The 18,048-nt window shown below is 35.8% G+C and overlaps 1 long non-coding RNA gene across 1 annotated transcript; it reads right to left on the bottom strand.

Moving 5' to 3' along the window:
- Window positions 1-5,157: 5,157 nt before the first annotated feature.
- On the bottom strand, window positions 5,158-14,321 carry LOC140150906 (uncharacterized). The gene is made up of 3 exons (XR_011858866.1): window positions 14,207-14,321; window positions 8,531-8,690; window positions 5,158-7,228 (listed from the first exon to the last, which is right to left on the bottom strand). It is a non-coding gene; the product is annotated as an uncharacterized lncRNA (long non-coding RNA).
- Between the last annotated feature and the right edge of the window lie 3,727 nt (window positions 14,322-18,048).

The following is an 18,048-nucleotide window of genomic DNA, read 5'->3' as shown; positions in this document are numbered from 1 at the left end:
AAAAGTATGTAATTTTGCATAACCATGCAAAATGACATACTTTGCAAAAGTATGTGATTATAAAAAAAACAGGGGGGGGGTACATAAACCACCACCGAAAGTATAAGCAAAACCACACCTTTGGAAAAGTATGTAATTTTGTATAATCGTGCAAAATGACATATTTTGCAAAAGCATGTGGTTTTGGCAAAAACAGGGGAAGAAATATAAGTTACTATATATTAGGTCTTATATACGTTTATTAATATAGTTACTAAGTTGCATCAGCAAAAGCACATACTTTTGGAAAAGTATGTATTTTACATAATCATGCAAAATTACACTATTTGCACGAATGTGGTTTTGCATTGACGCAGGATTGTTCATTGCTTGAAAGGGTAGGCATACGCTTTAATATGCTTGTCCTGAAAAATCTTAAGAGATACTTTTAATTGAAAGTGTCTTTCTACAAAGCAGCAATTAAAAATCATTTGCAAAATATGTAATGGCCTCATAATAACATTCTGGATTGATATTTTGAATATTGTAGCCTACACATAAATTTAGCATGTTATATATGTCATGTAGGCTATAAATAAGGCTTGTTATGTCTCAAAGTCCACGACAGTTTCAAAAACGAATGCGAAATGAGGTGGTTTTTTTTAAAGATATTTTGTTTTAAATTTTCGACTGCTCAAAAGTACACAACATAAAATTGTGGTTGATTTACACAATTGAAGTACAATATTCATTGGTTTTTTTTCCTAAACAGTGCGAGTATTGAATCAAGTAACTATGTGCATTTTGTTTTTCTTTGTTTTTTCCTTAAATGTTAACATAGTATATGTCATTGATGGACATGACAGCTGGTTGGTTGGACTCGGCATTTTTGTTGTCTACCAACCTGCTGCCATGTCAAATAAATGCCATATACCTGTATCAAGGGTTACAGAGCTACAGGCCTTTGGGCCTTTACTGTAATTCCTTCACTCATCGTTGTATTATGCATTTCCATAATTATTATATTTGTATTATTATTTATATCTTTATAATGTATTATTCTTATGTATTTTTCTTGTATCATGTAATGAGTGAAAAGATAATAATAAATCTATCTATCTATCTATCTATCTAACTCTTCTTCCAAATTTGTCAGAATTTCATGATTTTACGGCAAAAAAATGTTTACGGCAAAAAATGCCGTTTCTTAGCCTAAACAAACACCAAATAAGTCTGTGAGCTAATAATGTAGTTGGACTTCTCACAAATTATGTGCATTTTTTCCACTTGACAAGTAGAACAGTGTTCAAATAACCATAACCAGGAACTGGTATGCTCTGCTGTAGTGTTACTCATTGAATCACACAAGTAAACAATTCACAAACAACATTATGTTTTGATAACCTTTATTTCCCAAATCACTGTTGACATAATGTGACAAAAAAATTGCAGGTAATACTTTGTTTCACCTTGTATTTGGTAATGAAGTGACGTCCGTTTGTTGTGTGTTTACGAAGCGCCCTTGTATATTAGAGTCAAGCGGTAGCATGACCAGCTAGTTTTAAAAAAAACGACTGATAAAGAAGAATAAACAGATGCACCGCGGGACTATATTTACACGAAACAAAACGCTATTGTTCTATGATATTTTTCGCTGGGTACAAAATATATCTAAAACCATGCTAAATCTTATTTACTGTCCAAAGTGTAATATTTTAATAACTCATTAATTCAAAAAGTTACACCAATCTTACAGTCAATCCGATTGTTTGATAATAAACAAACGTTCTTGCTTCATTTTACGTATTTTATAGCCAAATTTAGTGGCAAATCATAGCTAATCATACTGATATCCAGAATCTTTCGACACTGCTACAGCCATACATGGCTGTCACTGTCGCACTACTTTTTGAGATTCACTTCCAAATATACCCTAGCATTTTCCTGGATACCCTCCATACAAATTCTGGATCCCATTCGCCAAAAAATCAAGTTTTTCACAATTCTTTTATTCTATCCGGACCACAGCATATATTCATATTAATAAATACTCCACTTTTACACGACGTTATATCGAGACGTCCCCGTGGCGAAGCGGTTAAGGCCATGGACTTCTAATCCATTTATGTGTATTTGCTCAAGTTCGAAACTTCCCACCACTTTTTTTTTTCAATGTTTTATTAACCAATTTATTGTCATAAATCAAGAATAACACCATTTTGAACACCCACTGCAATGGTTATATTATTTTTTTTCATCAAACAAACAATTTATCAGTGGCTCTGTTCACAGCTCAGACTGAAATTATATTTGGAATAATTATTATAAATTGTCACAAATTAAAATCACAAACCGCGAAAGATAGCCAACAACTGTCGCTAAATATTGATATCAACTAGATTTCCCACACAGGGCTATAAAGAACCACAACCCGCGAAATTTGGATATCCAACTAGATTGCCCCGCAGGGCTACAAAGAATCACACACCACGAAATATGGATATATCCAACAAGCTTAAATTATAAATTAGCTCCCGATAGAGGGCAGGGCTTGATAAGGGAAATTCAAATCGCAAACCGAGAAATATCGCCGACAACCGCCTTTTAATAGGGATATCCAACTAGATTGCCCCGCAGGGCTACAAAGAACCACAAACCGCAAAATTTGGATATCCAACCAGATTACCCGTAGGCCTATCGATTATAAAGAACCACAAACCGCGAAATATGGATATCCAACAAATTAAGACCACAAACCGCGAAAGATCGCCAACAACTGCCGGTCAATATTGATATCCAACTACAGAACCACAAACCGCGAAATTTGGATATCCAACAAGCTTAAACTATAAATTAGCTCCCGATAGAGGGCAGGGCTTGGTGAAAACAACAAACCACGAAAGATCGCCGACAACCGCCGCTTAATAGGAATATCCAACTAGATAGCCCCGCAGGGCTACAAAGAACCGCAAACCGCGAAATTTGGATATCCAACCAGATTGCCCGTAGGCCTATCGATTATAAAGAACCACAAACCGCGAAATATGGATATCCAACAAATTAACACCACAAACTGCGAAAGATCGCCAACAACTGCCGCTCAATATTGATATCCAACTAGATTGCCCCGTAGGGCTATAAAGAACCACAAACCGCGAAATTTGGATATGCAACTATTGCCCCACAGGGCTTCAACGAACCACAAACCACGAAATATGGATATCCAACAAGCTTAAACTATAAATTAGCTCCCAAAAGAGGGCAGGGCTTGATGAGGTCAATTAAAACCACAAACCACAAAAGATCGCCGATAACCGCCGCTTAATAGGGATATCCAACTAGATTGCCCACCAGGGCTACAAAGAACCACAAACCGCGAAATTTGGATATCCAACTAGATTGCTCGCAGGCCTATCGATTATAAAGAACCACAAGCCGTGAAATATGGATATCCAACAAATTAAGACCACAAACCACGAAAGATTAACAACAACTGCCGCTCAATATTGATATCCAACTAGATTGCCCCGCAAGGCTATAAAGAAACCCGCGAAATTTGGATATCCAACAAGCTTTAACTATAAATTAGCTCCTGATATAGGGCAGGGCTTGGTGAAAACAACAAACCACGAAAGATCGCCGACAACCGCCGCTTAATAGGAATATCCAACTAGGTTGCCCCGAAGGGCTATACAAAGAACCACAAACCGCGAAATTCGGATAGCCAAGTAAATTGCCCCGCAGGGCTACAAAGAACCACTAACATTAAAACACGATTATCTTACCTAGTCGGGGCATTTAGACGCTTCCGTAGTATAGGCTTAAATATATGCGCATTAACCAGTTCCGACTTGAAGTAGGCCTAAATCGGACTTACTCTCTGTGTCTCTCTGGCATTGTCTACATTGGGTGTGTGTTGTTCATATTTACATTTTCTTTACATATTTACGTTGCCTTGAATAATTAAAGTGTATTAAAATGTATCTTAACATTACAGTCACGCGTGACGAGCAAGTTTTAAAAATAAACGACTGATAAAGTTTTGTTAATTTATTTTTTATTCTCATGAATCAAGAATAGCAATCTCAAACATCTATTTTTCGTTATATTATTCGTTTTATGGAGCACTTCGTAACCTGATGACTTTCCAAGCTTGGAGCTGATTGGCTACATTCATAAAAAGAAAAGAAATCTACCAAAAAACGTTGACAACGTAAAGAAATCAGCAAGTTTAAAAAACCCACCTCGGCTCACTTTTTTGAAACTTGGTCCCATTTTGAACACCAACAGCAAATCAGTGTTTTTATTTTATTTCAACAGAATACAGCGTTTCCAACAAGATTACAAGCCTACTTGTTATTCGTTTAATTCAATCATTAATCATGATTATTATAAAACAAAACACAATAGGATATTGGTTTACCTTGCAAGAACAAGATAATAACCTTTTAGGTCGTTTCAGAAAGCTTACAAATTAATATCGCATTTGCACATTAAAGATACATAACACTTCTGGAAATGTTTTAAATTTATATAAATATGATAAAGTTGAAATCAGTACCTTTTACAAATGGGACCAAGTTTCAAAAAGTGAGCCGAGGTGGGTTTTTTTAACTTGCTGATTTCTTTACGTTGTCAACGTTTTTTTGGTAGATACAGGTAACACAACTTTTAAAAGTTTCCCCTCATAAATGTTTTTCAACCGATTATGTAATTGTATGGCATGTTGGGCATCTTCAGTGTTAAATATGCAATGATGCTTCCCATGTTTCAGAGCAATTGAACAAAATTTGAAATGAAAAGTTGCAATGGCATGATATCAGAAGGACATTCTTCGTATTCAGAATGCAATTCGATTTGTTTGCTGTGCTCTCATGCTACACAAAAAAAATACTGTGCAAACGTCCATACCAGTCCAGAGCCCTTAACAAGAGCTTTACTGTAACTTTTAAAACATGATATAAAAACTGGGAAAATCTGTTCCAACTGACCAGCGGGGGAATCAAAGGATACAATCAGTGTCACACTTACCCACTAGCAATGGATGAAATTAAAAACAGGGGAAATATGACAACATCCATGGGGGAGTAACAGTAACACTAAACATATAAACAAAGTTAAAATCCGATGTTTTTAAAAGACAATTTTTTTCTTTTTCAAGGGATTAAATAAGAGACCTGCTCTCAGAGACCAGCTTTCTTAAAACATGGTCAAACTTTGTTCAACTACTCATAGTAACTTAAAATAGCTTGAATGGATTTCCTTAAAACACTGAAGATGCACAACATGTTTTTTATTATATTATGCTTTTTCTGTTTTTAAATCGGCTAAAACTACATTAATTTATTCAAACATTTATCAGGGGGAACTTAGAAGTTGTATTATCTGTATGTATGAATAATGTTTATACACTCTGTAGATTTGGGACAGCAGGTGCCATTCAACAGCAACGTGAGTCAAATATTGTTACCGAGTCGTCAAGGCCAAACACACCTTTCACCCAAATTCACTTCAGAATGCACAAGAAAAAAATGTTTGAAAAGTTAACAGTATTTGAATAAATAAAAGTAAAACATGGTTTATAATGTTCTGATACATAAACATAAATAAATGTCCAGTTTACATATTCACTCTTTCACAAAATACGATGTAATCTGGAAATTCCCAAGCCTAATTTTAAACATTAACCTTTCACTTCCTGGGGAATTTCCAAAATGATGTTATATCTACTTTACACTAGGGAATTGTGAGTACATAAATAGTCCTGACTTTGTTTACTGTGATTACACGGTAAAGGGAATTCCCAACTTTCATGCAGTAGCTTTAAATTGTAAACAAAGCAAAATTTTCAAATTGAATTACTCAGGGCTACTGTAATAATGTTCTCAAGTAGAAGTAGATGTGTCTAAATGTTTAAAAACCTATGCCTTGGAATGAATTGGATAATGTGACATGTGGTCTCAACAATTTGGTTATTTTGATACACAAAATAACATTGCATAACTTGAGACGTTTCCAAAACTAAGGAAATGATAATTGATTTCAGGATGTCAAGTACAACTCCAAGCCCTATAGTGGTGAAGGGTAGTAAAGTTAGCCCTAGTATAAAGCCTTTTGACTGTGGTGATCCCAAACCATGCTATATCATAAAACCTGGCTATATCCAGAGAACTGCTAAACTCTGTGACTGCTATTCCCCAGAAATCGGGTGGAGCGATTATAGTGGGTTTTAGCAGTTCTCGGATATAGTGTGTTTAAAAGGCCCTATAGTAGGGCTAAGTAAAGTGGAGCATGTGTCCTCATATAAATATCTTGGCACTATGATTGTTGACAAACTCAATTGGCATATACACATGTAGAATACTTGATCAAAAGACTGAACTCTAGAATCACATTGGCACGGATGGCACCTCATTCGCTAGTCAAACTGCGTAGCAATGTGTGACCTACAATCCCGGAAAAAAATGTGTTCGAACATCCACTGTAATTCCCATGTTCTTCTTAGTATAGTGTGCACACTATATCCACTGGAAACTAAGGATTATAGTAGTGTTGTCTCAATGTTCATCTTAAGCATACTCCTCCCTTTCCCCACCAAACAATGTTGGGAGAAGATATGGTGAAGATGCGCATATTGGGCATGCTAATATTGTACGGGGGTAGAAGGGGGACCATTTCCAATAAGGCCTTAAAAGTGTTCAAACAATTTTTTTCTAAGATTGTAGTTCTTTTTACGTGATAATCAGAAAGAGCAGAAGGACACAGCTGAAGTAATTTGCTGAATAGTACAACAAAGTATTACTTGACTTGACTGGACTTGACTTGGCTAATCATTCACAAAATCTAATCATTCACAACTAATTATAGTTTACATTATTTGCCAAATATAGTTTCCATATGTTTTAATAACATGCTTCTCATTCTAATAAGGTAGGGATTTGACTTGAATTTATTAGCCACGTTGTCAGCTTTACAATGAGTTCTGCTAACACTGGTAATATGAAATGACCAGTCACTGACATTTCCTTCGAAACAAATCCATGTAAATGTGCTGGTCTTAAAAAGCCTTGCATTTTTAAATAGATAAAGTGTATATTTGTTCATCATATTTATGCAGCTTGTATCATTCATTTTTATACACATCTGTGGATGTTGACAATTGAGAAAGTTTCCCCGCTGCTAAACATGAATGATTGTGTCGCGGTTGTCACTTGTTCCCTTGTAGCATCAATGAGGGTATCAAACGATTCTATGGATAATAAAAAGAGTCAGAGAAAGAGAAGATAATAAGAAATACATACATTTGTACAATTGACTGTGGATACTCATGAATGTGTTATTAGCATTTTGGAACAGTAAATTCTATAATTAATGGAACTTAATTTATACATTTAATGTCCTGATCTACTCGTACTGTTAGCCACACTCCAGCAATAGTGGAATTCCTTTCTTTTGTTTGAATAAACATAGTTCAAAAGCATTTGGGACCAGGTTGCTTTTGTATTACATTAATTTGAAAATGGCACATGGACACTTAAAATGACATGCATAAGAATATTTCTGTTGCGTATCTGGATAATATTGTTTCCAGAATTGCTAAGTGGAATAAGATTTATATAGACAAAGCAACTTCAAATAGTGCAATAGGGGAGACCGAGGAGTCTTTGCCCTTTTTCCGACTAGTATCTATATGTCAATTTTAAGGTTAGAAGGGACCTGACTGACCCATATGAGAGCCATGTGTCTTGGCTACATACAAACCCAATCTCAGGACTGCAAGCCTTACAATACTAACAGAGTAAAGCAGACAAACAAATTTAGGGAGCAGGGCAGGATGGCCCATATGGTAGGGTCAGTTTGCCCTAAAAAGTTAAAAATAACTAAACAAACATTTAGTAAAGGGTATATTGGGCAGTTATTTTACTTGCGGGGAAGAACAGGGTAAAGGGTAAAGTTCAAAACTCACACCATCGTGACTCTCTGGTAATACTACTTCAAACAAGGTATACTTTGACCAATCTATGATGTATGGTTATGGAGTTATGGGCAAAAGAGTAAAATTGGGACGTCATAGGTCCAATTTTTCCCCCGATGGGGGCTAAAATGGAACTTGCTCTGATTTTGATGAAACTAGTCTCAAATTATTTGTCTTGTTGCAAGAAATAGTTTTAACGATCTTGGGATTAATAGCTGTTCATGTATGGAGATCGAACGACCATCGCAGCATGCACCCACAAGATAGCAGCATATACAACATCACACTGATTATCTGTATTTTATATGCAAAAACTCAATATGAACTGTGAAAAGGGCTAGTAAAGGTTCATGGCTAAGGCCCCAAGAAGTTAGAGAATTAACTGAAATTGCAGGGCAAAAATGCAACCTGTAATTATAGAAATGTATACAAATAAGCCTGACAGGGGCGTCGGGGGGGGGTCCAGGGAGGCATTTACGTTAAAAGACCTTTCTAAGGAAATAGAAACATCTTAAAAATATAGGAAATATATGGCCGCTTGCAGCCCTGCTCATAGAGCTACATGATACACCTTACCTAACTCAAGCACCTGTAAAATGTACAACATTGTCTGATTGCAGCTCTTGTAGGGTTCAGCAGAGAGAACAGGAAAGTATTTTTGCAACTGTTACAGCACTCTTGTTGTATTAAATCTCGTTTCACATATTCAGCTCCGACTACTTTCAACACGCAACATCTGGAAAAGTAAAAATATAGGTTGAAAAAGAACTTCTCATAACAATATATTTATGTTACCATCCACAGTTTTTAGCAGGGGCGTAGCCAGCTTTCTTGGTCAGGGGGGGGGGGGCAAAATGAAATTTTTGGGGCGCAGACGACAAAAATTGCAGTTGCATCATACAATACATAGAGACTGTACGTCTTCGAGCTTCCCGAAAAGGGCCTTATTTGGATGATGTGCGCGCATAGCGCGAAAAAAATGGTATTTTACACTATTTTTGCCCATTATCCGGCTAAAAAAGGGCTTTATTGTTACAATGTGCGCACGTAGCGCGGAAAATTTTTTTATTTTACACTATTTTGGCCCTGAATTTTGCTAGAAAAGGGGCTCCTTGCCCTTTTTCTTTTCCTTTGCCCTCCTGATATTCTCTTTCATTTTTTTTTTGTCAGAGGGCACTTTTTCTTTCATTTTTTTGTCAGAGGGGCACTTTCTTCTTTCATTCCCCCCCCCGCTGGCTACGCTACTGGTTTTTAGTCTTTCCTACAATGTTTTTTGCCTATACATGCATGTTTGATTTTATCTCTAAGCAGCAGCGAACTGTTTGATTAGCCCATCAGACAGGAAAATATTAATGAGCTAATTTGCATAATTATTTTGCCCACATTTTCATTAATCCACTCTGCAGCTTAATCGCAAAGACCAATCAACTCCAACCTTGGTATAGTGAATAGTGATTGGATATGGTGACCTGATGTGTTGTATATTTGTGTCATTTTATTTGCATATTTATGAATATAAATGAGCTTATTTGCAAATTTTACCTACATTTTCATTATTCCACTCTGCAGATTAAACGCAATCACCGATCACCTTCAAACTTGGTATTGTAATGGTGGCCTGACGTGCAGTATAGTTTTGTGCCATGTTATTTGCATATCATTATGAATATTTATGTCCTTATTTGCATATTATTATTCAAAAACCTTTATTTACAAATGTATTTGCATTTGCATATATAAAAACCACATACTTTCAAAAAAGTATGTAATTTATGCATGCAGTACTGATCTCCCTCTCTTAACTTTGTATTGCATTTTTATATGAAAATGGAAATGGTCGTGTGTAATGAAGTGGTGTTCCTTTGTGCAGTAAATTTCAAGGATCGCGCATCATATTGCATTGAAACACTCCTAATTTACTAAATATAGACCCTATCATAGTAAATGTATATATTTTCTGAAAGGAAAATGTCCAGTCTGTCCAAATATGGCATTTAAATGTCAGTAGGGGCAAGTCTGTGCAAATCCTTGTATGCATGAAAATGATGTCAACAAGAAGCACCGCCTCAAAAACATGTAACATCTAAACCACAGCACATATAAAAAACCCAACCTTATCAGTGCAAAGTTGAGGCAATGGCCCACCTAAATATATACTTTGAAAAGGTTGCCACTAGTTGATGAATTGTTATGATGTACACGGAATGACATATTACAAAATTTTCAGTCAAAATTATAAGTGGAAAATACAGGAATACTGCTTGGACTGCTTAAGACTTGCCACCTTTTTTGGAAAGAGTAGACTTCTTTCTTCAAAAAATGTATAATTTTGCTATAATATGGTCTATAGTTTGTAAATTATGAATGTTTCAATGTATGATGGTGCGCGATATGTGTCCCAGGAACCAGGGAAGTGAGACAGATGGAACATCTATTGAATTATTTATGTAACATTGTATAGAAGGTACACACCAAGCTATTGTGCTAACAATGTAGTCAGCCGCACAGCATGCCTTTTCAGTGGATCAGGTATACCGCTTCTATTTCAGTTTGTTTATTTACAGGTTTATATTATTATTGACAAAAATTGTTTTTTTCTTGATTAATTTTCATATGTATGTCGCTTTATTCAAGAAAATGTGACAGTAGTTAACATCAAATTTATAGTCCATAAATTGCACAAAATCAACCCAAAATAATCATATTCGGCCATATACTTACAGAATTCAAATATTGGAAATCAGTCATTTACATTTAAACCGCCAATTATTGCTATAAATATGCGCATTTGACACATAAATTACATTGTCAAATTAATCTCACATCTATGTGAGCCCAGGCCACCCCAAAATTGCTGTTGACGAGAATGTTCTTGACTCTTGAGTCGGGTATTATATTTCCATTTTGCGTAAAATAAATTTCATTTCATTTTATTTTCTGTTTTGTCACTGCTATGAAAGTATGTATTTTTGCATGTATACCCGGTACATGTATGTACAAATTGCATAAATGGCTACAGGAGACTGACTACATAGGGAAAATTATTTTGCAAAAGTATGTACTTTTGCATACATGCATGTATGCAAAATCACATACTTTTGGAAAAATAACAGGTATGTAAACCGTAAACAAAATTTAACAGCACATACTACAGTATATGTATGTGGTTTTGCATGCTGCCAGTTTTGGCTCAATAATGAGATAAAGTAGCATACGGTATGCATTTTTGCATCCTTTGTGACCTGAACCGAGTTACTTTGAGATTAACTCTAGCGTCAAATTTGCACATGTAGATACGAATTCCATGCTAGAGTCCTTTGCTATTTTTTTTTTTTTTTTTTATCAGCGTTAAATTAATATCATATGTTCATAACTTAAATCATGAAATGTACGGTTGGCGGTTGACGTCACTTGTGATAAATCGCTTTTGCTGAGATTTGGCTGAATTCCATTTGGTTCACCCCCTCAGACACGAAGGCGCCACATACCGTTGCACCACAGGGGAAATTGTCTTGAACTAAAGAGGTCCTGCACAAACCAATAGGGATTTCACGAGGGTGTCCCCTTTGACAGACATTCTCTCGGTCAAGCTGTTTAGATCTATGGCACCACCCATGCACTTTCGGACAATGCAATGGCATGTTTTGTGATTTCACCCACTGATTGCAACAGCAATTCAAGTGTATGTACCCTTTTTGTAAGACAGGGGCCGAGATCATGCCTGGAAAAAATAGGGAACTTGGGAACCTGGTTCCAGGAAAATTTTGTGATTTGGAGGAAATGTTTGAGTTCTAAATAAAGAAATACACAAGGAATAGTGGGAAATGGGGAAATCTTAACTATGTTAAGTGAGCACTATGTTCCTGGGAAATTGTGCATTTTTTCCAGCCCTGGCCAAGATGGAACAGCCAAATCTTGGCAAAAGCAACCAATGGGTTATTCGAGAACTCCAGCTTCAAATTTGCACACGATAGTTACCGGTACTCATTCGATGCTAGAGTGCTTTGCCATATTTTGTTGGTCAGATAGCGGTGCAATTTTTTTGCACCGGAGGTTATTTATTGTAATTTTAGCAACATTTTTGATGCAATCGCCTGTGGTTATCGGCTGTGTTTACTTCTGAACTTCCATTGCTTTAACAGGCATTGAGTTTTGCAATGTGACAGGTGTGCTGTAAATCGCACGCCTGGATAACCCGAGGTGTGCTTTTAGGTGTGCTGCAAATCGCACACCTAAATAAACCAAGGTGTGCTTTTTTCAAAACTGGTGTATGACTATGATTTCATTTTCAGCTAAAACTTAGCAATTGTGACAACATACATGTACTTTTTTAAATGGCCATGGTAAAAGCTCTGGGGTAATGAATGGTGTATACTGCATAGATGTCCCTGGACTTTGGACTTATTGCTAGTGTCATTTGTAATTTTTTTTTTTAATTAGTTTTTTTTTTTGGATTTAGAATGTCCCTAGAATGTCCCTGGAACTTTAGAATGTCCCTGGAATTTTTTTTTTAATTTAAAAAAAAAATTACAAAAGATTTTAAAAAATTATAAATTCTTGTTTAAAATAGGCAAATTTGTAAATTATGTTCACATAATAATCTATGAATGATTTTAAAATGCATTTGTTTTGTATGCTTCTTTACTTCATAAATAGGTTGTAATGTGAACATCAATTATAAATTTGCCTATTTTGAACATGAATTTATAATTTTTTAAATCTTTTTGTAATTTTTTTTTCAATTTTTAAAAAAAAAATTAAAAATATTTCCAGGGACATTTTTAAGTTCCAGGGACATTCTAAATAAAAAATAAAAAAACTTAAAAAAAAAAAAAAATTAAAAAAACGGCGTATTTTCAGGCGTGCGGCGCGTGCGAATCGCACTCGCACGCCTTAAAACTCAATCCCTGCTTTAATTTAGGCTAATGAAAGTCAATTCCCAGTTTCCCGTTACATTACTTTTCATGACTGTGTAGGTGACCATTTCATTATTCATTATTCATTATTTTATACCATTTGATTATTGCATCTGTTACAGGTGTAAACCAATAACTACCCATGTATACATGTGAAATCACAGTTTGTAGTTTACAGATGTAGTTTACAACCACATGAAGGTGATTGTACAACTATTATCAATTATTTGTATGTTAAAGTTTGTTAGAAATCAACATTTTATTCAAAATAATGAAATATTTGGCCAGCAGATTGTTTTGAGCGGAGTAGGGTAACGGGAAACTGGGAATCGACTTTCATTAGCCTTATATGGTGTCATGCTTCAGCGAATCCTACTAAATTTTGAATGCAATGGTCTCTAACCTAGAATGTGAAGCTATCGGTGAGCAAATTCTTGACTAAACTTCTCGAGCAATGGAAGAAGTGATCTATCACAAGTAATGTCAGGCCGACCCGTCCGACAGAATGACTGAGAAGTGGGCAAGTGATCTAGATGGAACTAGCCTCCAATGTGATGTGAAGCTTCATGTACACCGGCAGCGTGTTCGCCTATGAGTGCGTACCGCAGTGAATCCAACCATGGCCATGCCATCGCACTCGTGATTAGTTTAGTACCGTACTATAATTAAGACTTAAAGCCATAACATTTGCTGAGGAGAACGCCCTCAATTTTTTTTTATTCTGGTTTCTACACGATTGTAATGTACTTTAGTCAATAAAGATACTCTGCAAAAATCAAGACTTTAGGTGCTGTAGTTTTGTCAAAATCCGAGATTTTGAATAAAACGATGGAAATATTTGTCTAACACGTATGCACAGTACGTACATGGCGTGCAGGATCTACTTAATCTATTTTTACAGAGACGTTATAATATGGCTTTAATTATTGTATCCACGACAAGGGTTGTTCGTTCGTGTTGTAGTTTGAAATTTATGTGATCATGGTGATAGGACCTAATTAATTTGATCGCGGTTGGATCGTCACGTGTACAGCTGTTCAAGCAGTGTTACACTTTGAAAGCTCAAAGCTGTTGAAATTTCTAGCTGATACATACATCAAACGTATGGAGCTGCAGTATATTAAAAGCTGAAACTCACATACCTGATACATGACATACATACACATGTATCTACATGTATCTATGACAATTGACATGTACTACTGAGTACTGTATGCGATACATGGATATAAATGGGTGTAGCGTGTGTAGTACACACTGAGCCTGCCCTGAGAGGCCTGTGGGAAGTCTTGAAATGACATGTCGCATCTTATATAACTAATTTGCAAAGACTTACCTGGCTACGAGGAATGATTCAACCAGACCAACTAGCTGACAGTGATGCACAGATTCTCACATCGAATAAATATACACTACTTCGCCTAGCTGAGCGATGTAAAGCGGCGGACATTCCATAACTTTTTTTTATGCAAAAGAAGATTTTTTTTCTATACAATTTTCGAATTATAAATTTTGTATCATCTTAGAGAAGAATATTTTTCATAACAAAGCATGAATGGCTCAATATTATGAACATTGATCGTCTACTTGTTGAGAAAGCTAGCGATACATAAAACTCCGACTGCTAACTACATTTTGGCCTTGTATATTCATGCGCAGATAGCCGTAAATATTGCCCAAATATTCCTGTTTTATTTTAACCTGTGTGGCATTCACATTTAGAAATTCTATTCAAACATGGTTTTGAACACTAAAATTGCTAATATTGTATCAATTTGTCACATTTTGTATGTAAAGATGGCACTATATGACTGATAAACTTAGGCAGAAGTCTGATTTAGTGGTACAAGCCCTGGAATTAAAATGACCACGTGGTGAATACATAACTGGGTGGAATATTTCCTAAAACAATGCAAAAATTCTTCAAATTATTTGCGAACCACGCAAAAGGTTAATCAAAATTGTTAGGATATAATGCAATATATTTCTTAATTCACATTTGATTCACAAGTTGACAAATATTTTTAAAGTTACGAACACGTATATTTTATTATTTATCACCAAACTCGATTGAAGAGTCTATGCAAAACATCATACTTTAAAAGTATGTCTTAAATTATGCTATACCGGGTTCGTCACACACACATAACAAAATGCACTACGATCAAATAGGTTGATGACAACATTTGATTGAATGGACTGCACTGCGCCAAGTGCCGTACTAGTAAGCGCGCTTCAGACTCCGTATTGTACGTACAATATTGTATGTACAATACTTTTCGTGACGTCAAAAAGTATTACACGTGCAATAAATAGTATGTACCGGGAAAATATATATTTTGCTACAATCATTGGTTGCTTAATTGATACGGAGTTGCCAAATTTCTAAGAGTGGTAAATTTAGTGAGTGTTCGTGCACGGAATGATGAACATCTTTTTATGTCTTCTTGTATTCAACTGTACTTAATATTAAAAGGCCTATTAATACTTATAATATTAATAATATTAAAATTGTAATAATAATATAAATGGCACATTCAGTTTTTATTTATTTATTTATAGATTTATTTATTTAGGCCTATTTGTTTATTTATTTATTTATTTATGTATTTATTTATTTATTTATTTATTTATTTATGTATTTATTTATTTATTGGTTGATTGATTGATTGATTGATTACTGATTGATTTAGCGATTCATTTATACCGACATTTAGGACGATTTCGACCTCCTGGTTTGTTTACAAACAGAGAGGTAGACAAAAGACCGTTCCGCTTGTCCAAACACTCAAGTATCAGAAGGATGGTCCACAATAGCGTGATTCACGTAACATGAATAGGGATTAAAAAGCTCCCGGAAAAGGCTGTCATGTAGAACCATGTGCTTTTATTGTCCAATTTTCCATCAATATTTCATATGGAAACAGTTCAGACCCAGTACACGATCATGTCAGAAATTAATATTTTGTTCTGGGTCTGATTATTCGACTACACTGCGCCATGATTACGGGAAGAAACCGGTTCAAATCCTTTGTTTGGAGCAATCGATAAACGCAAGGCCTCTATAGCTATCATTGAATACTGGCTAGGATTCCAGAACACAATGAGAACATGTTATAAGGCACTTTAGAAGGCACACAATACCCCAACGGCTTTCCATAGTATGTGCACTCAACAACTATTCAGTATCGAAGCCCGGTATCGAAGTTACGTAATGTTACTATGTCAACGGGATCACGCGCTTAAGTAATGAACCACGATCGAAACAATCAGTACACAAAAAAGGCATACCAAAATAGCGTGATCGTAATGATCGCCATACAAACAGTGCTTGGTTCCGATACCATCACGGAGTTACGTAACTACTTCGTGGTCTGATAGTTATATGATCAATGGTCTGATCTACTTAAGTTCGATCCTTTTAAGAAAAGAAAAAATATCTGATCATTTATAATGCATAAATGAATAAAGTAATACAAGTCGTGTTCACACAGTCGGACTTAAATCACTTATTACCGGTCTTAAATTACGTCGGTAATAGTATCGGATATAAGCAGTCCAAGAGAACGCCAAATATGGATCAGGAGTATTACATAATAATACCCTGCTATGACAATAGCTGCACTAGGTTAATCGTATAATCTCCTGATGTGGTTAGCATGGCTGGGCCAGGAAATCCACAAGGTCAGCCAATGTATGTACATGTATTCGGTACATGTGTCATATCTTTTACAATGGGTGATAAATTTCTGGTTTGTTTTATTTCAAAACGCAACATTCGATATTCTAAAGCTTGGTCCAAATCCAAGAGAAGAACCAACTCTAGTAATTTATGTGGTTTCAAATTATATCAGACGTTGCCTTTTTGATAGAAATGGTGTTTGTTGATGTGCACAGTTTCCCATTAGATCATAACATGCTGTTGTACATCCAAGGTCAAAGGTCTTTTAATCCATATTTGGCGTTGTTCTGGGACTGATAAGTGGCAGTGTGAATTAGCGTAGGATATAACTATATCCGACGTAATGTGCTTTAAATCCGACAATTTGTTCACACAGTCGGACTTAAATTACGTCGGTAATAGTATCGGATATAGGTGACAGTGTGAATGAGCGTCGGATATAAAAACAAATTACTATATCCGACGTAATGTGCTTTAAATCCGAAAATTTAAGGCTGAAGATGACCAGGGTTAAGAGCTGTTAAGACCGATCGAAACGTTACGTCCGGTAATAGTAATTGCCTGTGGACATGCAGCACTACTGGGCTGTCGGATATAACTGTGAGTATATCACTCGCGCAAAATTTTAAGCAGAGTCATAGGCGTAGATCCCGGGGGGATGGTTTGATAAATCCCCCCAATATTTTGCCAGGGGGGATGGTCTATACAATCACCCCCCCGATGTTAACGCCTGATAATGGGTTTCTGACCAAATTAACCTCATACAAAAAAGCTTTGGGAGGAGATGGCCACGCTATTACATGACAAGAGGGGATTCCCCATACATGCCATACGGTCGGCTGAGCAGATACATGGTAAGATAAAGGCACTGAAAACTCTCCATCGCACCCTCCATGATCGGGTAAAAAGTTCAGGCGCAGGAGCAATTGACCATCCTTATTGGGATGACCTACACGAGTTTCTAGGGGGGTAGGAAATGTAAACCATCCAGAGGGCTCAGTGGGGGGGGGGGCAGTATAGCCCTGGAAGTAGATGGAGATGACATTTATTAAGCCATAAGCATGATAACATGATATTTTTGTCATTTATCAAAGATGTCCACCATGTAGGGCCTACATGTATAAAATGCGATATATAGCTAAGTCTACTGTAAAATGGGACTACTTTGTCAAACTAAAATAATAAAAATAACAATAACAATAACAATAACAATAACAATAATAATAATAATAGTAATAGAACCTACATAAATACAAAATTGGTCTGAATTTTGGAACTTTTGAATTTGCATTTTTCTTACATGACATACATAGCGCATTGTCTGTAATTTTTTCTAAAGAGGGGCGTTTATTGAAAGTGAATTTTCAGTGAAAAAATTTAAAATCGGATTAAAATTTCTGATGATGCACATGTAAAAAGGAGGGATTTATGACCGGTAATAGGCTTATCGGACATAACACGTCGGACATACGCTGGCGAAGTTACGCAATTTATCG

The sequence above is a fragment of the Amphiura filiformis genome, chromosome 4, assembly GCF_039555335.1.
Source record: "Amphiura filiformis chromosome 4, Afil_fr2py, whole genome shotgun sequence".
In the NCBI taxonomy this organism is placed as follows: domain Eukaryota; kingdom Metazoa; phylum Echinodermata; class Ophiuroidea; order Amphilepidida; family Amphiuridae; genus Amphiura; species Amphiura filiformis.
This window is presented reverse-complemented; position numbering and strand designations above follow the sequence as displayed.